This window comes from Botryllus schlosseri, chromosome 8, assembly GCF_051294905.1.
Source record: "Botryllus schlosseri isolate E-star chromosome 8, Bs_hap1, whole genome shotgun sequence".
Taxonomy (NCBI): domain Eukaryota; kingdom Metazoa; phylum Chordata; class Ascidiacea; order Stolidobranchia; family Styelidae; genus Botryllus; species Botryllus schlosseri.
Window position 1 is genome coordinate 16,545,595 of NC_137243.1, and position 24,545 is coordinate 16,570,139.

Here is a 24,545-nt window from a genome sequence, read left to right on the forward strand (position 1 = left end):
GACAAGGAATTTGATGGATCCATTCGCGGAAGCCCTTGACTGCGCCCTTGTGGGCAAAGTTGTTTTTATCTTTACCGCTATGCTGGCCTCGGCTGCCATTGTATACAATTATTAGATTACTAACCAACGGATGGATTCGCAACACGTGACTCACGATTGAATACGCCGAGAAGCGAACTGCTGAGCCGGCTAAAAGCAGCGGAATTGATAGTCCCATAACTGGCGATCCAAGCGTCGAAATTTGATATGTATTGTCCTAATCGAAAGCTAGTGTCGCACTGATTCCGCAATAAAAGTATATTTCCAGGCAATGGTACCATCCCAAAATAGTCGTGAAAGTCTTGGAATCGGCATTGTTCTGAACAATCGCTGGGCGTAATTGGTAATTGTTGTGGTCATGCTGCTGCGGCGCTCTCACTTTTCAGAACAGTTGGCCTTAAACGGCTATTTTGGAGCAGTTACATTGCCCTGACGAGATTTTAATTTGTATTTTCGGAATTAGTGCATCAATAGCTTACGATAAAGACCAGATGCATCAAATTTGGACGCTTGGATCGCCAGCTCTAGGACTACAAAGTTTGCTGCTTTTAGCCGGCTCTGCAGTACGTTTGTCGGTGCATTCATCCGTGACTCACATCTTGCGCATCTATCCGTGGGTTGGCAATCTACAATACGATTTCAGATCACGATGCTGCATCGTTACTTCGTCTGGCTAACTAGCCAGACCACTGGATATTATATAACGTCTTATCTGACAAAGCACGGTTTTGTTTTTACTCCTCATCCTAATCCCTACTCTACGTCCCTCGATAAAAATAATATTATTACTTTAATTATATACTATATACGCAAATCCAACACGTGCATATATTATAATACTTTTTTCAACGACATATTGCATTCTGGAATAGTTCGAAAACGTTTTTTCTTTTTATCAATTAACGGGTATTTGCGCATCATGAATGAAACATGAATACTTGAATTGTTGTTAATTACGACGCTACGGTTGTCAAGGAGCACGGTTGAATTTATGATTATTCAATTACATGTTCAACAGCAGCAATTGTAATTGTAATTGTAATGTAATTGAAGCATACAAGAAGTAATTGTAATTGTAATTGTAATTTGATATTTTTTAGCATGGAGTAATTGTAATTGTAATGTAATTGTAATGTAATTGAAGCATACAAGGAGTAATTGTAATTGTAATTGTAATTTGATATTTTTAGGATGGAGTAATTGTAATTGTAATGTAATTGAAACATGCATGAAAGTAATTGTAATTGTAATTGAACTGAAATAATGTAATTGATCCAACTCTGGTTAACATACGTCGAAAATGATATGCCACAGTGATGGTTAAATGACTATCATATAGCCATTAAACATGCAAACATATGATTAACGGTTGCATGTAAAATAGTTGCATTGTGGCACAGCTCGAAGTATTCACTATAAAATTACCATGAAAAAAATGTATTTCTTAATATCCTTCTTTTTTTGTATTATAAGTTTTTTTATAACATTAGGGCTACCATACGTCCTCGTTTAAGAGGATTTGTCCTATTTTTTTAATAATTTTGGTTAACTTTAGGGCAAAATTCGACTGTACAGTAAATCAGCTCCGGCGGCTATTTCGGGAGCTGAGACGGAAAGCTGACCTTTTTTAACCAACTGATAGTGTGAAAGAAAGACTAATTCGGGGTTGGAGCTTGAAAGTTGACCTTTTTTAGTCAACCGACCACGAAATGGGAAAAATCAACCATTTTTAAAGGATTTTCCTCCGGTTTTGCAATCTGAAAATCTTGAAAAAGTGTCTTTTTTCAGATTTCGAAAATATGGTAACCCCAGTCATAGCCTACATTACACACTCCTTAAACACGGCGACCTTCTGGGCACAAACGAAAAAGACGGGTTTACCCCTGGTTCCAGCAAACAAATATATAATGCTTCAAGCCTTTGCATTTCGGCCGTTTTTGACTTGCCCGTTCATCCTTAATGGGTGATGATGACGCATAGTAATCGCGATCGCACTGATTGACCTGTTTTGCGAATTAGGGATTTGAAAACCTAACATGTAACAATTTGAAGCACAGGCCGTGTAATTCATGCTGTGACAATGGCAACAAAGAACGTTTGAACTAAACAAGGGGTTCTCAACCTGGGGGGCGCGAGAAATTTTTGTCAATGTTCGTATAAATTGTGACTAAACATGTGTTTCACAACCATTCTGAAGAGACGATTATTGAAGATTAAACTTAATTCGTATTCTAGAAAGCTTGCCAAACTCAAACTCCAGCAGTCGCGCTCAACGGACTATAGGCTGACTTCAACTTCATTTGAGCAAATTTTTGATAATCTTTGAAGATATAAAGAAATTCCAATGTGCCAGTCAATCATTCGCCTACTTTATAGCTTTGGCATCTCTGTGTGCTAGGTAGCTGTTATTGATAGCTGGCGAACTGCACTGCCTAAGACAGACTTAGATGCAATATAGGTTGCCCGGTTTCACCCTCTATTTGGCTATAAATCAACATAATTTAATTCATTTCCAAAACTGATCAAATTTAGCATGACAGGACAGAACGACGCCGTGCTCTCTGTAGTCACTACCAGCATCAGGATTAGTCTCAGTGCAACCTACCTTGAAATTAATTGATGTCCTTTTTTGTTATTTCCAAACAGGTTTGGGGAAGTTTGTCAGCAATGTAAAAGACTAAACAACTGGAATGCGGATTCAAAAATGGGCGTAAGATATACCTTATTATGTAATATGTATGTGTGTATACTATCAGATCAGGGGTGGGCAGCCTGTACAGTGTACACTTGTACAGGCGCATGCGGCCGTAGAAGGGAATTTGTGCTGCCGTCGACGCCTAATTCAATTAGTATGTGTTGGCAGTCGTAGACATGCAAATTGCAATTACGAATTTTACTCCCGAATTTTCGAGAGATTTTATTTAATCTTGAAATTGTTTTCTCGCTCCGCGCAATTCAACAAGACTTCATTTTTCGATTTTAATGCCGTAGCGCCCTTCTTAACTGGAGCAGGAATGGGAATCCTCAAGAAATAACAATTCATTCGCGGCCCTGAAAAATTTTTGCGCTACGCGCGACAATGTATGCAGTCCCAGCAACTATTCATAACATTGCCACTCGCGATTTCGGTGGGTACAATAGGCCGTTGTGAAAAGTAGAATAGTTCGGAGTTCACTGGGAATGGATATGGACAGTTTACCATAGGTATTTTGCTTCCAGATCGTTCATTGCGGCTATGCCCTGCGACCATAATTAGCAAGAAGGTTGCCCACCTCTGTATTAGATGATGTGCTCTTTTTTACATGACGATAAATGTAAGGGGGTCAGGGGGGCGCGATTTTTTTAACCATCGCCAAGGTGGGCGCGTGTCAAAAAAGGTTGAGAACCACTGAACTAAACTAAAGAGTGACTTTAATTGTTACGGGAAAGACATTGCTACATTGACTTTATTTTGAATCTGAATTACGCATGCGAGGTACGTGGGGTGCGTAATGGCGGCATATGAACACTGAACAGGTTTCAAAGTAGACGAATTTCCGGTTCAGTTTATACAGCCTATCGTTTTAGTCCAACCAGCAACATTCTACAGTAGGCTTTATGTTTTGAATTCCAAATAACTTTTCGCAGGCTGCTCAGAATCGCACCGCGGGCCATAGTTTGCCAAGAAAAGTAGCTTTCAAAGGATGTCGGACAATCAAGTTTGTGCTCTTTAACAGCTGACTTTGCAGAAACTTCAATAGAACCGCGTATAAATATCTAATACCGCATCAAACAGGTAGGCTACACTTGACTAGTCTAGTTTGGCTGTAAAAAATGTTGGTTGAAAAAAATAAAATAAAATAAAAATTAAGCGATGGTAGCAAATGATCAATGAAGCAATGTCTGGGCGAGGTAGGGCAGCAGTGTTAGTATAGAATGTAAACATTCTATAGGTTAGTATAACGACAGGAAGTGATCAGGTAAGTCTTTTTTGAATCTATTATAAATAAGGCAATTCACGGATATGTGGTGGTAATGCATTCCAGATGATAGGTCCCGAGTAGTCGATAGATCTCTTAGTTAGGTTGCTCTTGGGTGGGGGTAAGTAGATATATTTCCCTTTGACGAGGATCTCGTGCAATGGGAATAGACATTTTTTGCAGGTATGAAAAAGTCATCAAGCACAGGAGGCAGACTATTCGAAAAGTATTTGTGAATAACTTTTGATTCTTCGAAGCGATATAGTTCGTCAACTCGCAAAATTAGATGCTTACGGTAGTAGGGCGATAAATTGAGACGTAAAGGTACAGATGAGATCAGCCGTATCGCACGGAATTGCAGGGTTCAAATTCTGCACAAAAATGTTGTACATGCATTTCCCCATAGTACAGACGTCTCAAACTCAAATGTGCTCGCGGGCCGATTTTCTACTTTTTGATGGCTCCGCGGGCCGCAGCACCAATAATAGGGGAATTCAATGTATTGCCAAGTAGGCCTTATTTGATGGGACCTTGCAGACTGACATTCCACACGCATCGTGAAAATGTGATTTCCTATTGCGAATTCATGCCCGGCATGAAAAAAATCATATTTTTAAATATTTGAATAAAATTGTTGATGTATAGGCTACTTGGCATAGTTTGTCAAAATAATTAGTTGTAGACATCATGCGAGAGTACAAATGCATCAGGACATCGTAAAAGCTGTCGCCGGGGCCTACGATATTCGAATATAGTAGGCCCCGCTGTCGCGTTTATAATTTTGCAGCCAGTGTACATTTGATGTGTCACAATTACAGGTAAAATTTAAGAATTTTTCAAAGATTGTTCACAGCGTTGGAGCAGTACAGCCTAATCCATTTCGGGCATAAGCCCACTCCTGATAACTAAGCTATATTGATCATGCCATAATCAAAGTCAAATAGAATCAGCGTTTTAGATTTACGTTCGAATATTGGAACAGATAAATAACAACTTGAACAGAATAAATACTGTGCCATAGCAATAGAAATGTGCAATCGCCGAAGACTCCATAGTTGTTACAGCTAAGCGTAGGCCACGACTACTTAATGCTCGCCACATTTAATTGGCAATAATAACATATATAAAGATACCCAAAGATGACACAGGATGTAACCAACCATACATCAAAGGGGCAACATAATGCCAATGGCGGTTTCCATACCGACCTGCTTAGATATCTAAATAAGCTACGCAGCGCAATCTAGGACCTTTTGATATTTTACCATTTCTTATACCAGTTTGATAGTTTGTTGCGTCCGTGGTTGTACCAAGTCACGGCAGTCCGAGACACAAGCTCATCTGATTGTAACGTTTGACGCAACGAGTCCGAGTTCGAGTATAATTCTACAAAAGATCGCGCCCAAGTCCAAATCACAATTTTCAGTCACGAATCATCAACGGGTCATGCTCTACCATCATAAGCAAGTAATGTCACGTAATAGTTGATCTTCCACTGCGTGGTAACTTTTGAAATTGATGTACTGGTGAAGTTTGATGAGTAGTTTCTGACTTCTGGAGTAGTTTAGAGCGATTTTCAAGTTCAAGGATTAAAAAAAATTGGTAATTATGTAGGCTATTGTCGAATACTTCGAAATATAAAATGCCGTCGCGGGCCGCGTGTTTGAGACCTCTGCCATAGTACGATTCCATATTGCAGGTGAGAGTGGAAAAGGGAGAAGTAGATGGTTCGTAGCATTGATCTAGAAACCAAAGATTACACCGCGAATTTATGTTGCCAGATATCTTGATTATTGAGTGCGCCCTTCCCCAACATAAATATACGAGTGATTTATAGAAATGGCCACTTCGGTACCGGCCATTACCACGCCATGACGCACCAAGACATATGAAGTTATAGGCCATGTAACATGCGACTCCGAAAAGTGTGCCAGAAGGATCAGCAGCGTCGAATCGGCTGGCGTCGAATGTTCCTGTCCTGGCGATCTGAACCCCACAGGGAAAATTATTTGCCAGAAAAGAAATACCAATGTGAAATCGTATGCATCTTTTAGTTTTGTACGTTTGGGCGATTTCAATATCTTTTGACCAATGTTCCCTCTAAGCTGCGCACGTGCGCAAATGCGCAGTGCTGACACGATCTCTGCGCACAGAAAATCTAAGTTGCGCACAAAAAACCCGAAGTGATGACCTTTTTTTAGCTCTTACGCACTGTTGTCCAAGGATCTGCGCAGTGAGGGTGAGCGTGCGCAGACTCGTCAAAAATTGAAGGGAACATTGCTTTTGACATAGTAGATATAGGAGGTTAGGGGTCCTACCTTTTCCAACACACCTCACTAAGCTCTGCCGGTAAATCTGATTACGTGAGCAGAGAGAGGATAAAAAATGATAGCAATATATATGCAATTCACGATCATATTGACCGATTCAATTACAGGTTATACAAATTTTTCGCGCTTCGCGCGTTTAGGTGAAGTAAGGTGCCTCACTATACAGTCCATCAAATGTAGGTGATAAGTAGCGGTAAAAGTGAACAGACCGAGGGGGTCTGGGGGGCAAAGCCCCCCATAACTTATTTTTATCACCCTATGGGGGCCCAAGACCAACGTTGTTTTTGGGCGGGGGCTGACGAAGTGCTGTTATGGTCCTGGACAAATCTTCGCGCGTTTAGGCGAAATAAGGTGCCTCACTATACAGTCCATCAAATGTAGGTGATAAGTAGCGGTAAAAGTGTACAGACCCAGGGGGTTTGGGGGGTGAAGCCCCCCATAAGTTATTTTATCACCCTATGGGCGCCCAAGACCAACGATTTCTGGGGTGGGGACTGACGTAGTGCTGTTACGGTCCTAGACGAATCTAATACGTCTAGTTCGATACGGGGCTAGTTTAATTTCTAAAATAAAGTTTCTGTCACGCCCGCAACCAATATCAATGGCAAATCAGCCGTACCCGACATCGCACGTCTTGGAATTATGGATTATGCCTTGCACGATTCGTTGATTCATTGGAGAGAATAGCACACATGTCGACCACAGCATTGCAAATGACATAATGCAGTTTCTAATCAAGATTTACTTCCTGATCAATAGCGAGAAATATGAACGTCCGTCGGAGTGACACAGATGACAAATTCAAATTGCAAGCATAGCCACCCGGTTGCTAATGAGCTTTCTGGCACCGCCGTTAGAATGTAGGCTTGTAGCGCAACTTTATGAATTAATAATGAGTAGTAAAGGTAACCAAATGATGTCACATGTCAGCTAACAATTATTACCTGAATTGAATCGTGCGCGACTAGCAGTGGAACGATCGAGGATGGCCACGCTCGTGGCCGCTGCACGGATTACTTGGAAAGATAGGCTTAAAGGGGCACTTCGCTCTAAAAACGACGTGGTCTCAAATTCAAGGGCAAAACGAAAAGAAAATTGGCCGTAGCCATTTCCTTCAGAACACCACCGTAATTGAGCTGCAATTTATTCAAATTTCCACAGGACCTTCACGCTCCAGCTGTCGCGGCTGCGCATCATTCCTTAACCCGTTACACGGCACGGACTTTAGACAGTTGTCAGCCGATGCTATGAAGGAAATATGTCTGACCAAAGACCTGACACCAAGTTTTAAATTTCAGAAGTCCAATCCCTACAACTAGTGCCAAGTCAACATGATACCTTACTGAAGTTGATTGGACCCATTATTGTATACTGTATAGCCTTGTGGGAGTGGTTCTCAACCAGGGGTCCGCGAAGCAATTTCAGGGGGTCCTCGAGACCTCTAAATTTGCAATGTGATTGAAAACCTAATATGTAATTTTTCAAATTAGGGAATACATGAGGCAGTTTCGCTCCACAACTGCTAACACCTATGACTCACATCATCATAACAATCGTCTGACATGTAATGTCCTGATGTGCAAATTCATTTTCAATTGCCAAATTGCCAATAACCTACTGATGCAAACATATTGCCGTTTAGAGACGTTTTGGGGGGTTTGTGGAAAAAATAAAAACATGGATATTGTAAGGTCAATCAGGGTGACTTCGAAATGTTTGTGAAACCTTGTCGAGTTGAAGTTGTCAGTCTCATCAAATCGGTGACCAGTCGTTTCAAATAAAAATTCCGGAAGTATTTCCCTATTTTGTCCCAATGAAGGGATTGAAACGTCGCCATGAAATTCATTTCATTCTGTGTAAATAACCACGATTCCAGAATAACTTCCGAATGAGATGCTAGATACAAATGAATGTGATATGTTCTTTAAAATTTGTTTCTTCATTTTGGTGCCATAAATGTTGTGAGAACGTCAAAAGTGTCGTCGGAAGCGTTACGCGTTAATATTACTATCGAATTTTACCAGTAGCTTTCGACCAAGACCAGATTCAGTAAAGTGTGCGCTCTGGAAAATAACTTTTGGATTGCCAGAAATCCTAAAGTCGCTTACGGAAAACAATTCTGGATCCAGCCTCAGCGAAGCGGAATGAAGCCTCAAAATCTGTCGTTCCCATTCCATGTTTACATTCGATAATATTACATTAGTGTGGAAATGGATATTCGGCATTCGCTCATATCAAATCGAAGATGCGGATTTTCAAGACACGACCACGCACTTCAAGACAATCAGCTGCAAAATTAGCTTTGAAGTAATGAAAATCTCTCCAATTTCTACATAAATAGTATGGTGTTATTTTAAAGAAATGTCATTTTTTTCTGTTTATCACAAGACAGATGACGGTTGCACCATAATTGAGCTAAATTTGAACTCAAACTGGGGGGTCCGCTCGGGTCCGTGACGGTTCAACGGGATCCAAAAAGCCAAAAAGGTTGAGAACCACTGTCCTTGGTATACACTCAGTTATATCGCTGGTGTTGTCAAGATGTAAAATTTTTGAAAAGTGACTTAACTTCTTAAACCATAAACCTGAAGTTTAAATTTGCCTATAGTGATTAGTCCATGGTATTTTTAATTTGTTACAGTGTTCTGGGTTTACTTCTTTTGATTCTTTGACTGTGGAAAAACTCGAAAACCACTCATTGTTATGCGAGTCTTATTACGCTCAACCGACTTTCATATCCCTCACTCGAATTGGATTGGATAGAAGGTAAATTTGCAACATTCAACTTTTGAGCCTAAGTAAAATTCTGTTGTTGGGAACTAAAATGCTTGACAATTTTGTCTCATATCAAAAGATTGCAGAGAACGTGATGAATTTGTCATTTGTAAAATTTTATCATAACGTTGTCGGTGTTATTAACTACACCCCCATCATAGTTTATGATTTACTCTTAAGTTTTAACCTAAATTTCAAAACTGGTGTATTTTTTATTGTCGATGTGATTTTTTTAGTTGGAAAATCTAGTGTTTTTTCACAAACCTCGAGTGGCAATTACACTCTTCTTCCGACTTTCCATATATAGATTTAGTGAAGCAATCCCTGTTATTTAAGTATCATGTTTAATTGATGATACGTATGTGTATCATCATTCCCCATCCCTCGTTTGTTGAGTTTGTGTAACAATAGATTGAAAATACCTCCACTCGATTAGCAAAGTTAAAAAAATTAGTTCATGTTGTGATTGAATGTAGATCAGTTATTCCTAAACTGCATGTGAAGCCGCAGAGATTCTCAGATGTGCCGATAACCTCTTTGGAATTTTGTTAAAGAATTGTCACAATATTTAAAATAAAATATTCTAGCAGCGACTTGACAGGCATTCGCGAAGTCATTGAAACTATCGAATTTTTACATTCGATATTGAAACCCTCAATATTATACACATGACACAACACGTATGATTGTTTATCTTCTCTTTAGTTCTCCCTATAAACCTGTGGATAAGGTCACTATGTTAATTGTGCAAAATTACTTGAGGTTTTAACAGCAACAATTGACATGGGTGAGTCTACACTTTATATTTCAGTGATACACGGAGCATGTAATTGTGTCAATGGCAACAGAGAATGTTTTGAACTGAACTATATGGAATTTGGAAACAGTGCTTTCTTGTGACTTTAATTGTTACGGCTCACTTCGCTATACAATGACTTTATTTTTAATCTGGATTACTCGTACGATATAGGTATAGGCTACGTAATCGCGGCAAGTAAATAAGCAGGCTCATAGTGAACGAAATTCCGGTTCAGTTTATGCAGCGTAATGATTTTAGTCCACGGATTAACATTCAAAAAAGTTTTTTGTTGTTCGCGGGCCGCTCAAAATCGCCTTGCGGGCCGCATTTGGCCCGCGGGCCACATTTTGCCCAGGTCTGCAAACGATTCCGTTCAGAACATGCGGAAGAATCCAACGTGACAGCCTTGCAGAGATATCGGAAAAAAGGACGAGCGAAAAAGTTTGGGGTTTGAGTTTCGTCATAAAACTTCAAATCAGAATCGTTGAAACGAAATCTCTTTGCAGATATTTCGGGACGGAAGGCAACGACGTAGGACAGATGAGTCACCCGGACGGCATTTCCTCAACGGCTGCTGATGATATCGTAGTCGTAGATGCTGGCAACCATCGGATTCAGGTTCGTCAGTTGTGGTTCAACAACTCGCGACCGCGCTACAATATATGCTTCAAGATCTTCGACGTAAATGGAAAAGTGAAGGGAGTCTTTGGAGGCAGAGGAGCATCAGTGGGTCAATTCGATTACATGCATGACGTGTGTGTGACGCCACGGGGACGGATTGTCGCCCCAGACTTTGGTAATCACCGAATCCAAATATTCGACGAACACGGGAACTTCGTTCAGAAGTTCGGAAGTGAGCGATCAGCTGACATGTACGTGACGTAACAGTGGCCGATTATCGTGACGTCGGTTTTTATCCAGGAAATGGAGAACTGAACAGACCTCATGGAGTAGCAACGGACGACAATGGGCTGATTCACGTTTGCGACTCAAGTAACCAAGTTCAAGTCTTCTCGAAGAACGGAAAGTTCGTTCGGAAGTTCGGTTCGAAAAGTTTGATAAGTCCGGAATATCTTTCTGTGACTTCATACGGCAGAGTAGGTTCAGACTCGTAAGTTTCATATCAACTCTCGTGACCTTTGATCTCATCGCAGGTCGTCGTCAGTGACCGCTACAATAATGTTCATGTTTTCGACTCGTACGGCCGCCATCTTTTTCAGTTTGGAACGGGAGGAACGAACGATTTTGACGAGTCTCAGTTCCGGAATCCGTCGGGAATCGCCACAGATCAATATGGCAACATTATCGTGTGTGATTTCGGCAACCACCGCGTTCAGGTTTTCTCGAGCGACGGAGAGTTCGCGTCTTGCTTTGGGAGCAAGGGTTCTGATCCGGGACAGATGAAGAAGCCAGTTGGAGTTTGCCTTCTGTCAGACGGAGGAATAGCGGTCAGTGAATATGGCAACCACAGAGTACAAATCTTTTGAACAGCGAGATGCGAACAGGAAACGTTCCGAGATTTATTTGCCTTTTCATGGATGAAACTAAGTTCGAGTCGCTCGGGCCTGTTGCTGAATTCGTGAAAATCGTGTCTCTGTTTTGATATATTTCATACGACCTCCTTTCGTGGTGTGCAATGATTGTGACGTCAGTGGATTGCGCTTCTTTGCAGTAAAAACCCTCTTCCGCTTGCAGTCCGCAAATCTGAACCTTCTCTCTAAAATTGATATTGCGTCTGCCATCGATATTTTTTCTAACCAAAGGTGATCTACTGATCAGTGATCACTGGATCAGTTAAGTGATTTTTTAACCTAAAAAACGGAGGATTTTGACACAACAAATGAAAATTTTGACATTTTTTTATCGCAAGAAACGTAATGTTAGAATTGTACTACTTATCTTCATTTCTGGTTGGAACTGTCTGTCCTTACGAAGTAGTTTGGCCTGAAAAAAAATTTTAACTTGAAAACTGACATAGGCTGTTTGCATGAAAAAACTTTGTTTTAACGAAATTGGGACATATGAAGAATTCCAGTAGTTGCATCACGCATTATGGTAGAAATAATTGAAATTTGTTGTAGTCAGGGCTTTGGAGCAGCCGTAAATTTAAACTGCTCCAGCTCCGTAATTTCCTATTATATTATCGAAAATGAATTGCTCAGATTGTGAACTTGCAATGCCAACCAAAAATTACAAGTCTGGCTGCGACACTTGGGATGTTGATGACTAAAATATTAGTTCCGACGCATTGGCAGATCCAGGGTCCAGTCCCATTTTCAGTAAATCGTCTTACATTAGAATAAACTAAAATAGTAGTGAAATTTTTCTCCACGCTTCGCTCGTTTAGTTGTCACAAGATTTCTTTCTTCGTAGCCTACCCCCTACTGAAAATGAGAAAAAAATCCGCCTTTTTCACCTGATTGAGTCTAACTGTATTCGCAATTACGGAAGAAAGTCTTTTCGCGTTTGCGCTCGCATAAAGATCGTCGACGATGAAATGTAGGCACAAAATGATTGCCGCATATTATCGGAGACCTTCGATATCGATGTGGCCAGACGCCGAATAGTCGTGTCCTTGCAAACTGAGCCTAGCGGGCGGTATACACTATACAGTAGACCCTCAAATTACTCAAGTAATAATATTATTGACCTATAGTTTATTTATAAACTTTGAAAATTTTACCCGCTTGGCGCGGCTAGTGGACCGCGCACTCGTTTGTCAATTGCATGTGCCCCTTCAGCCGCAAAGGTTGGCCATTCCTGGTCCATATAGATTACTAATCCACCCATAGGTTAGTTATCTATAGTAATCTAGAATCTGTGACATACCGTGTTGCTTCATTCTGACAATGTTGTCTACATCAAAATTTTTCATCATGCGCATCATGATATAAGAACCAATCCCCACGCCGTCTTGCTTCAGTCAGGATATTGCGGTACATTGTGTTATCACCCTACTGATCATTTAACGAAATACTTCTACTTTTTAGTAATTTTCCCCCTCTTGCTCACACTCAAGTAAATCAAATTTTCCGCTACTTCTTCTCGGTCATATCTCGTGACTTACACTTTTCGCTATTTGAAGTTTATATATATGTAGGCTATATGTGTACCCGATATACAATGTTCATGGGTATTTGGCGTCCAGGCGGTCTAATAAACGACTGTCCTCTGGAATCCGGCCGTACGCTATATGTTAAATAGCTGGTTCGTGGTACAGAACTTGAATATAGCTTTCAATACAACATCCATTGTAACAGAATATTTATTAAACTCGAAGACTTTTCGGGTGCCTCTTTTCAAGAGTTATCGGCACACTAAAGGGATTTAAACAGATTTAAAAGCAAAACCAAAAAGGCGAAGTATGGCGCAACAATCAAAATCACAGACCATGACATTCGCATTGTATCAATGGCAACAATAACTAACTATGAAGTATACGGACATACGGTACTATAGTAGCAACGCAATTCGGAAATATACAGTTACACGCATGAAACAACACGCACTGATGAGAAATTTTAAGGTTATAGAGCAGTTGTTTCCAACCTTTTTTCACCCACGTACCATTTCGAGGTTTTATGCAGTGCTCGCGTACCACCTACATAAGTTACGCGCGCTGAAGGCGGTCAAAAATGTTTCCGTCATTTATGACGTCATAATGACGTAGTTGAATCATGTGAGGCGTAATAGCAAATACTATTAAACTAGGCATTATCAGCCAGGGTTAATCGGATGCATGAAATTGTTTTTCACCACCAGTCACAAAAGAAGAACAACGTAATGAAATAACAGTTTATGATAGTGAAAAATTTCGCGCCCCCACCCGCCCTACCCCCTTTTTGTCATATCACAAAATGCAGCCAGAATGCTAGCAATCCCAACGAATAATTTGATAGCATGGACGGATATGACAGTTGACCAGAGAATTCTCAAATATGCACGCAGAGAAAAAAAATGAGTTGGAGGTAAATCGCGCGGAACGCGAAAACAAATTCAGTTTGTCGCAACTTAGCGCCCCCAATTTTGAGAACCACTGCACTAGCTGGTCGATGGGTGGCATATATTTGCTCACATCGCATCGAAAGTCATGCATGGGCGCAACAAGTCGGTTTTGTTTCTTCAACTTGATAGTCATCAGAGATCAAAATCCTTGCTTGCACTCCCACATAAAAGATTATGTGGATAATTTGCAGCAGGGGAATAGCGTGAGAAGTTCGAGTTGAGTATGAGGAGGTCATGCTAAGACTGAAGTTTATTGGTGAACGATCTTTGTGTTCAACCCCCCCCCTCCCTTAACTAATAACTCCCTTCGGTCGAAGAAATAACAGAATCTACTCGCGTACCACCTGGAAGACCTTCGCGTACCACAGGTTGGGAACCACTGTTATAGAGGAAATCTTTTTGTCTACGTAAAATAGGTTTGTTCAACTGAATAATAGTAGACTCAGCACTTTTAGATGAAACAAAGACCTACCACGCGCAATGAAAGTGAACATATTGTCATCATAGTGCTGTGCACAGGCGAGGTTTTCACTCAAATGCTGACCACTTGACGAAGCATATGCTTGGTAATCGTCATAGCAGTCTGTTTTGGCAGCCAATTTGCACTGACGTGCGAGCTCCGTGCGATAATGCATGTTTTTGACCGAATCAATTTTGGGATATGCTGCTTGATACGCTCAAACAATCTTTGAGATGTACGTCCTACATACCTGCTATCACAGTGGCACTTGTATTGGTAAACAACAGTACTTGCATTAAAGGCAGTAAGTACATTGGGTGAGTACCTTGGGGCGTCAATTTACTGAAGCAACGATCGCTTAATAAATGCAAAGACAGAATTTCGTGACTTGCAGACTTGGTCGTGAGGAAAGATGGCTCCACGAGTTCAGACTTGAACGAACTACAAGGTTTTCAATATGCGTTATATAGGGTTACAATAGTTTCAGATCCGTAAATTGGACACTGTTTTCAAGTTACAATAGAAACAAAAATGCGAAATTAATACAGATAATGCCAATTGCCGGATCGGTTTTCACGTGTACATCAAACATACATCAATAATGGTACATGCACAATGCACACGCACGTGACGCGTGGATACGTCCGATAATAAACCAGCATAGCACGTTTTATGAACGAAGATTGGTTACTTCTCTTCATTTGGAAGCAGATGAATGGTGTAGGGATGGTGTGAACGTGAGGTTCACGTTCGCGTTCCGTGTGTGAATCAGAGGTGGTCAAAGTAGTCAAGAAAGCTACTCAAGTAGAAGTAGAAGTAGCGACGAAAAAAATCTACTCAAGTACAAGTAGAAGTACTTCTTCCATAAGCAACATAAAACTACTTGAAGTAGAAGTAGAATTTACTGACTTTAAAAGTACTCAAGTAAGTAAGTAGTTGTGAAAACAATCCTAATTCGTTCACATGGATTGTAAAAAGGTGCAAATTGAGCTATGCAAAAGGTGACGAGCTTGATTCATATTGATGCATACCAGCAGGTATCCAATTTTCGATAGCATAATCATTCGTTCACATCATGGGATGAAAATGATAGTATTGATATGGAAATGCGATACTAATCCTCTGTTTTCTCGAACAGTACGTTTTAGAAAATAGTATGGTACGGCCAGGGCCGTAACTGCCGATTGCGCGATTTCAGGTTGCCAAATACCTTGATTATTGGGTACTCTTCCCCGAAGAAAAAATACGCAACATTTATAGAAATGGGCATATCGGCGTTGGCTATTGCCGCGCCACGACGCACCAAGACATAAAGTTTTAGGCCATGTAATATGCGACTCCAAGAAGTGTGCCAGAAAGATCGCCGGCGAGAAAACCTTGGCCGAAAGGTACTACCCTTATAATGACCGAAAACTTCGTTATATATAGGCATACAAAATAGCCTACACATAGGTTTAATTGACTGGCGCCGAATATTTCTGTCTTGGCAATCTGAACCTCACAAGACAAATACCATCCCGCAGGGAAAAATTATATGGAAGCGAAGAAATGCCAATTTGAAATCGTGTGAACTTTTAGTTTAGTACGCTTGGCCGATTCTATATTTTTTGAAAGAAAGGAGGTCACGAAATAACATCATGTAACGAAGTCATACCAACGGGTCCGCCCACCCGAATATGTTTAATTATTATTTATGGACTCTACAGTTTCGAAGACACCTCACTTAGCTATCCATGTAAATATGAGTAGATAGGACAATAAATTCATAACAATATATATGAAATTGCCGACCTTACTGACCGATTTATCATGAGAGTCTTTATTTTCATCGAACCAAAATACATAACAAACGGCAGTGATGGTGGTACAGAAAATATGCGTGCACAGTATTCAGTATTAGATAGGAATGATCGATAAGACCGTGAAGGTCATCTAGTCTGATCACACCAGCATCAAACAGGTACACTTGACTCTGAACAGTCTGGCTGTAAAGAAATGTTTAGTTAAAGGAAAATAGAAAAAAAAATGAAACAATGGTGGCAAATGATCAATGAAGCAATGTCTGGGCGAGGTAGGGCAACAGTGTTAGTGTAACGACAAGAGGTGATCAAGTAGGGCTTTTTTGAATCTATTATAAGGCAATTGACGGATATGTGGTGGTAATGGATTCCAGATGATAGGTCCCGAGTAGTCGATAGATCTCTTAGTTAGGTTGCTATTGGGTGGGGGTAAGTAGATGTTTCCTTTAGACGAGGATCTCGTGTAATGGGAATGGACATGTTTAGCAGGTATGAAAAAGTCATCAAACACAGTAGGCAGACTATTGGAAAAATATTTGTGAACAACTTTTGATACTTCGAAGCGATATAGTTCATCAACTCGCAAAATTCGATGCTTACGGTAGTAAGGCGATAAATTGGTACGTAAAGGTACAGATGAGATCAGCCGTATCGCACGGTTTTGCAGGGTTCGAATTCTGCACAAAAATGTTGTGCATGCATTTCCCCATACTACGATTCCATATTGCAGATGAGAGTGGAAAAGAGAGAAGTAGATGGTTCGTAGCACTGATCTGGAAACCAAAGATTGGAGCATCTCGGTCTTATCTGCATTCATACTTAGTTTGTTTGCTTGGAGCCATCTCGACACTTTTGGGAGTTCCATATTCACAGATGCATGCAAACCATCGACAGTGTTGGAGGTTATGAAGAGGTGAGTATCATCAGCAAATAGCGTTGTGCGGAATAAAGATGCATTAACAATGTCGTTAATATAAATGAGGAAAAAAGTCGGCCCAAGGATTGAGCCTTGTGGCACTCCACAAGTTATATCTCTGGTAGTCGTTCTTAATGACCCCAGTTTAACAAATTGTTTGCGGTTTGCCAGGTAGCTTTCAAGTAGAGTTGCTGAAATACCCCTGATTCCATAGTGTTCTAGCTTGTATCTTAAGATTCTGTGGTTAACTGTGTCGAAAGCTTTGCGGAGATCGATAGAAAAGCTGCAGCCACTTTCTTTTTGCTTGATGGTTTTGTAAAAGTCCGTTACAATTGATAGTATTGCATGGTTGGTGTTGTGGTTGGATCTGAATCCATGCTGAGTCGGAGACAGTACTGCATTCAATTCAAAAAAGTTCTTTAGTCGGCAGTCAATCAGTTTCTCAAAAACCTTGGCAAGATTTGGCAAAACAGATATTGGTCGGTAGTTAGAAATTAGCTTTTTACAGCCTTTCTTAAACACTGGCATTACTCTGGCAGTTTTCAGTGCATCTGGGAAGATGCCTAGACGTATCGACTCATTAAAGAAAATGCATATAACACAGTGGCGGCTCGTGACAATATCGGGTGGTGGGGCAAGGGCCGCAAGCGACTTGTTATCAATATGACGTCACAGTAGCGTTTTTCAACGTTCATGATGGTCACATGAATTTCCCGTAAACAATGATTTTTAACGTAGGTGCCGCGAGAGGTTTGCCGGTGGCGTGACTTGAAGTGCGGTAACAAATGTTTTATTCATTGTTTTTTATTCAAATGATTATTTTACAAAATGTACGCGAACTAAGAATCGTTCCCATGCCACGAATCAATCATCAGGGTATCCTTAGTAGCATGCGTTATGATTTCGTGGTAGAGATTACGCAAGCGCCGAGTAAGACTATACCAAAAAATACACAGACCAACTACCTACAAAGAGCATTCGCATGACACCTTGTGGTGTTTTAATCGTTCCATGCTCAGCAATTCTGTAAAGTGCTGCAGCGCCTCCGACCTGATTTGTATATGGTAGGATTCTCGTCCCGAAAGCGAGTCAAATCGATTTGCCCTCGTTTTTCTAAGCCCGTCCAAAAGTGTTTGGTACACGATCCTGATGCGTTACGACCAGGGGATAGGCAATCAAAGCGGTGGCACCCATAAACGTAAAACATTATAAAAAGCCAGCTGTTATCCATGGAAGATTAATTACGAGTCTGCCTGCCATCATTCAAGCAGGAATCCAAGCATTGTGTTAAATAGAAATGCGAGCACATATCGCATTAAACAATTTCATGAATAAATTATTTCATCTTGATGAATTTTTTACTTTTTTTCCATGGCCATAACAAAATATATCGGTAAATTAACTGTCAGTGTGCCTCGAGTAATAAGGATGAAAACCACTCACTTTTCCTTAGCCATAGACATGGTTGAGTTACCTGGGCTCACTTTTGATTGAAATTATTCGGAAAGAACATGATGTGTACAGTCGTCCGCACACCAGAATTAATTTATGTCTTGTATAAGTATTGTGCGCGACGTGATTTCTTATTAGCAAAATGTTCAATAACGAGTTTATTGAAATCTGGAATTCCCAGAACCACGTCGTTGTGAATCGAGAGAACAGCCAACGCATTAAGCCTAGCTTGGCCCATCCTGTTTCTGAGAAAGGACTTGATACGTTTCAATGTGCTGAAACTGCGCTCGGATTCCGCGGATGAAATCGGGGTGGTCAAAATGATATTCAGAAAGCTAGTTACTGTAGCAAAGTTGATCGAAAGCGAATTTTCAACTAGGAATTTTGAAAGTTCACTAGTGGTTTTAACTTCCGAAAAGGATGTATTAGAATACAAACAAGTCAACTCGCTCTCCAACCGAGCAATGTCGATCATCGGGTAATAACGAGGCACGCTGCGCAGTAGTCCAGAAGGAAAATGAATTTTGTAGGCAGGGAAATTTCTCGGATTTAACAGGGCGAAAGTATCCAACTGGTCACTATTCAGACGATGTTGGATTTGGGACATCAGTATATCGCAACATTCGTAAGCCGCAACAAGCAGGTTTTGCACACTTATCCCACGACGTAAAAGTGCTGTGTCACCAGCGAAGTTTACATTCTCCCGAATATGCGAAATTGCCTCACAAAAATGTGCAATACACATTTGCGCAGTAGTACCATCGGCCATACGCGACTGAAAAGTGCTGTACAGTGTATCGACGTGCATGAAGATGTCACAAAAAAGCTTCAAAAAGAACAAAAATTATTCGTCTTCCAGGAGTCGTTTAAGCCCCGCCGCTTCACGTATGGAAGTATCATCCCAGACAGGAGAGCTCTCAATCACTGAGAAGCATTCCAGAAGCTCCACCCTACTATCTGACACTCGTTGCACAACTCTGGATTGGAAGTTCCACCGTGTTGATACGCATCTAGGTAACCGGTGCTTGCATATGTCGCGCAATAAATCAGATCGCTTTGGCGAAACAGAGAAAAAGGAGGAGAACCCAGAAAGATTTGCAAAGAATATCTTGACAGAAGATATTCCTAAGCACATTTTTTTCACTACAAGATTGAGCTGATGCGCGTAGCAATGCAAAAAATGCGCATGCGGGTAAACTTCTTTCAATAAAACTTGTGCGCTATGTCGCGATCCGCTCATGACTGCTGCGCCGTCGTAGGTTTGCGCAATAAGTTTCGACTCAACTGAATAGGGCTGTAATGTTTTTTTTAATACGTAAGAAATTCCGACAGCCGTGCGATCGTCAACAGCCACAAAGCTGTGGAATCGTTCGACTGGCATACCAAATTTCGTGAACCGAAAAATCACGACTAGTTGTGACAAACACGTAATGTCAGTTGTTTCGTCAGACTGAATAGATAGAAATTCAGCGTCAACAATCTCGGTAAACAAATGCTGTAGATAGATGTGATATATCGAATCAAGCACATCATTATGAATAGTCTTTGAGGTACCCTTAGCTACTGTCGCGGTGTCGAGATGTTCGCGCAAAATGCTATCCATGGAAGCCGTGTATTTAATTAGATCCAAAAATACCCCCCTATTGAGAGAGCATTCCTTCTCATCGTGGCCTCGAAGGGGCAATTCATGAACTCCAATAAATTTAATGGCATCAATCACCCGAGAGAGAACATGCCTATTCTTATCTACAAGCTCATCGTTCTTGCAGACTGATACGCGATAACTTTCATTGAGCTGCGACATTACATTTACTCTGCCAAACAATTTATATTCAACTGCACTATAGCCATGTACACTTGGGATTTTGGTGCGCTTTCACACGCTCTGACAAATGCTTCAGATCGCGATAACCAATTTTGTTTCAACAAGAGCCACTGCTTCCGGTACCGGCACTGTCGAATAAAAGACAGTAAAAGCAAAACAAGGCGTTTTTATCCTCGCTATAAGTAAGCCATTCATTTTTATCGAAATGCGCTGAAGAAAAGGCACGAGTGCGTTTTCCTCCGGCGTACGATTGGACCAATGGGCAATTTCTAGGCTGATACGGACCTAGTCGCTTTACCTCTAATTTTTGCTCTAAAGGCAGCTGGCTAAACGGCGTACGGAGCAAAGATTCAACACGATTCATGTTCGCACTTGACCTGACTACTTATCTGCAGAAATGGAAATGACTATAAATCGAGAGATTGCGTATGCCTTACTGGAAAGGTCAACGAGTTCGGACACATACGCAATTGTTATCTCATAGGTTGGACAAGGAATGTCATATTGAATCCAAAACATCATTCTGAAGAACTACGGATAGCAGCCTCGGAAATTCGGTCCCGGTACAGCTTGGGAGATTTTGACCTTGAGGCTGGAGATTGTCACACGACACATACGGCTTACGGTCTATAGTGTCTACTGTCTATATGTCTGCTGCAAAATCGCCTTCGGAAAATATATTACCGAATAAATACGTGGATGAAAGCCGAAAACTTGGTACACTGTTACATGAAATCATCGAGAAGTAGCCTCATGACCGTTTTCGGTATGGTACACTGTCAAAATTAATACGAATTGATCAACGCCGAATTTTGCGTAAAATTTACTGAGGAATAGGCTGATCAAGCGATAAGCTGTTAGCCGCCATCGAAAACGAAACAGCTATCGCGCTTGACAGGGGTTGTAATTGTGAGCAAATGGCCCGAAGGCCACCATTCCACGGTGAAATTGACATTGGAGAATATAAAATAAAACTAAATATTTGAATGCAAACCGAGGATGTTAGTAAACTGTTTCATGATATCATCATCTCATCACCTATCTCAGTATGGAACACAGATACACCGGCTTTTGCGTGAAATCCGCAATGCGTTAGGTAGGCTAAGTGTCAGATCAGCGCACATCTCTACCATACTCGAACTTGATAACGAAATTGCTGCCCTAATCATTGAGTGCCAACCTTGAGACTTGGCACAGCGTTCGATACTAAAATCAAGACATACCATGTAAAAGCTCATGACGGATCTAGCTAAGGAGCATCGTTAAAATTAATGGAGACCAATACCGGCTTTGCGTGAAATATGTTTGCGATACATGACGGATCAGCACACACTCGACTTTGGAAACGGAATTACTACCCTAAACTTTGAGTAGAAACCCTGAAACTTGGGACAGTGTTAAATACCACCATCACGACATGACATACCAAGTTTCAAGAATTATCATGGTGTGAAACACCATCAAAATCGACCTATACCAGCAAAGGTCGACTCAACGCATATCACGGTATCCGGGTTCAGATATAGATACGATTGTTACATCACACCTTAGGGGCGACAGGCATATATGCCCCGGTTGCTCGGCCATTTTACGAATAGGAGAGAGTATATCACCGTTTCTTAATTGTGCGCGGCTTTGAGAGAATAGATAGTGAAAGCTTGTTATGAGCGCTACCGGGGCAAGCCCCGGCTAGGCATTCACAAAGCGAAAACACAGAAGAGAATTCGATTTTCGCAGAGACTTCTCTATGTATGGGCATTTGCAAGCGAAAGCACAAGAAGAACGCGGGTTTCGCTGTGATCTCGATATATATTGAGCGCTGTGCGTCTATAAATGGTTAAATTGTTATTGAACAGAATTTTAGGTGGGGCAATGCCCCAGTTGCCCTATAGGACGAGCCGCCACTGATATAACATCACCAATAATATTAAAGACTAGCTTCAGAAAGTGAGTTGGGATGAGATCGGGTCCTACTGCTTTGTTACTTTTCATTTCAGATAATACGATCGCAACTTCTCCTTTACTTGTCGGCTCAAGAAAAATGGATTTCTGAGGGCCAGGACTCAAGTACGAGAGAAAGTCATCGGAGGAGTCTGGTATTGAAGCTGCAAGATCCGGACCAATGTTGCAAAAATACTGATTGAACTTTTCTGCTACTGCAAGCTGGTCTTTGATGATGCTGCCATTCTCGAGTAGCTCGATGTCATCAGCACTCTTGGGAGCATTACCTTTAGTTAGGTTGATAATTCCTCCAATGGTTTTCCATGTGTTCTTGGGATCTTTGGAGCACTCTTCAAATCTTTTTTGGAAGTATGCTTTTTTGGCATCTTCTTTCATATGCGTCACTTCGTTTGCATATTTTTTGTACACTTTTTTGCCTTCGACGGTGCCTTGCAGATAGTAGTGCTTATGCATCCAATCCCTTGTTTTGATCGCAACTAGTATGTCATGACCAATCCAGGGTTTCGATTTCAAGCGCCTTGCATTCCGGCTGGCTTTCCTAATTGGGAAAGATGTGTCGAGGGCTGCCCGCAGTTCCTCAATAAATTTTTCAAAATGGCGGTTGTAGTTGTCAATTGTGAGTGGAGGAATTTTGTAGTTGTTGAAGGTATTGCTGACAATTTCAATATACTCCTCAATACCGCGTGGGTTTAAGGGCGTTCGAGATTCAAATTCTTTAGCACAATGTGGCAGGGCCAATTTCATGTGGCAGATGATGGGATAGTGATCAGTCATACTGTGTTGGAGCACAAAAGGGGACAGGTGATATTGATGAGTGTTGCAGTAAAAGTGATCTAGTAGAGTTTTGGATTGATCAGCTATTCTTGTGGGTTCAGTGATTATCTGAGCTATTCCATAAGAATCAAGCATTTCACGGTACCTTGTGTTAAAGTTGGTGGTCTTCAGCAAATCAATATTTATGTCTCCGATAATAAATATTTGTTCGTTAGCTGCCGTTAGCTTTTCCAGAATATTTGAGAATTCGTCAAGAAAAGTATCTTGCTTTGTTCCTGGGTGTTTGTAGATGACTGCCACTGTGAGAGCTTTTTGTACGTGTACAAATATATATTCTACGCCTTCGGTTTCAAATTTTACGTCGGGCATCATGTCATATCTCAGACCTTCGTTGATGTATAGTCCAACACCTCCAGCGTTCGTTTTAGATGGCGAGTGTAAAAAGTTGAAACCTGTCAGGTTAACATTAGTCGTTGGATGTTCTTTCAACTTGGTCTCAGAGATTCCGATGATGGTTGGTGAGCAATTGAACATTTTAAACAGGGGGGGGAATTTCATCTATTTGAGCTTGGAGGGATCTTGTGTTTAAGTGTGCAAGTAAAATTCCTTGAGATGATGGGATATCACTACTATTCGTTGAATTGATAGATCTGCAGTTGCTCACGTTGAAAAAGTTTTGAGTCATTTTTTAGTGTGGGTTGCGTTTGCAGTGTGAGAGCAGTATAGCAGTTTCTATTTGAGTTTATCAAGGTCATCCTTTGACTCAATGTGGATTCTGGGTGCGCCATCATTCTTTTTCATGTAGATATTTCCATTTGCAGTCCAGAGGTATTTGAAGCTTTTTTTTGTTTCGCAGCTCGCGCTTCAAAGAAAACATCTCTTCTGTAATTTGTTAGATTTTCGTTTAGGAAGAGTTGTTTCATTCCATCTACAGTCTACACCAAATTCCTTGATATCCCTTTTGGCCTTTTTCACTTTGAGGAATTCTTTTTTTGGTTTCTCTGAAGAGAATTTGGCTATAACCGGTCCTGTTTTGTCCTTATTTTTGAAGCGCACTCTATAACACTGCACAATCTGTGGCGCAGTAATGACTTATCAAAAATTTGCGCACCTGGCTCGCTGGCTCGCTGGCTCACGAAACGGTACCACTATAATTTCGTTGAAAAAGCGAACAACGTGATGGGGGCCGGTTTATCGCCTTATGGAAGCCCATGACTCAAGTTATTTTTTGGGGGGGTGGGGGCGTGACGAAGTGTTGTTTCGTTCTTGGCAACGGGTATACACCCGGAGATGTTTAATTATTATTGAGGGTTCCTACCTTTTCAAACACCCCTCACTCAGCTCTACCGGTAAATCCGATTACGTGAGCAGAGAGAGGGTAAAAACTAACAGCAATATATATGCAATTCCCGATCATATTGACCGATTCAGTCATCGGATTATAAAAATT

At 41.0% G+C, this 24,545-nt stretch overlaps 1 protein-coding gene across 1 annotated transcript in view; it reads left to right on the forward strand.

The window, feature by feature from the left end:
• The window catches only part of LOC145445111 (uncharacterized), a 170,962-nt gene that overhangs the window by 45,966 nt on the left and 100,451 nt on the right, over window positions 1-24,545 (forward strand). The window lies entirely within an intron of this gene.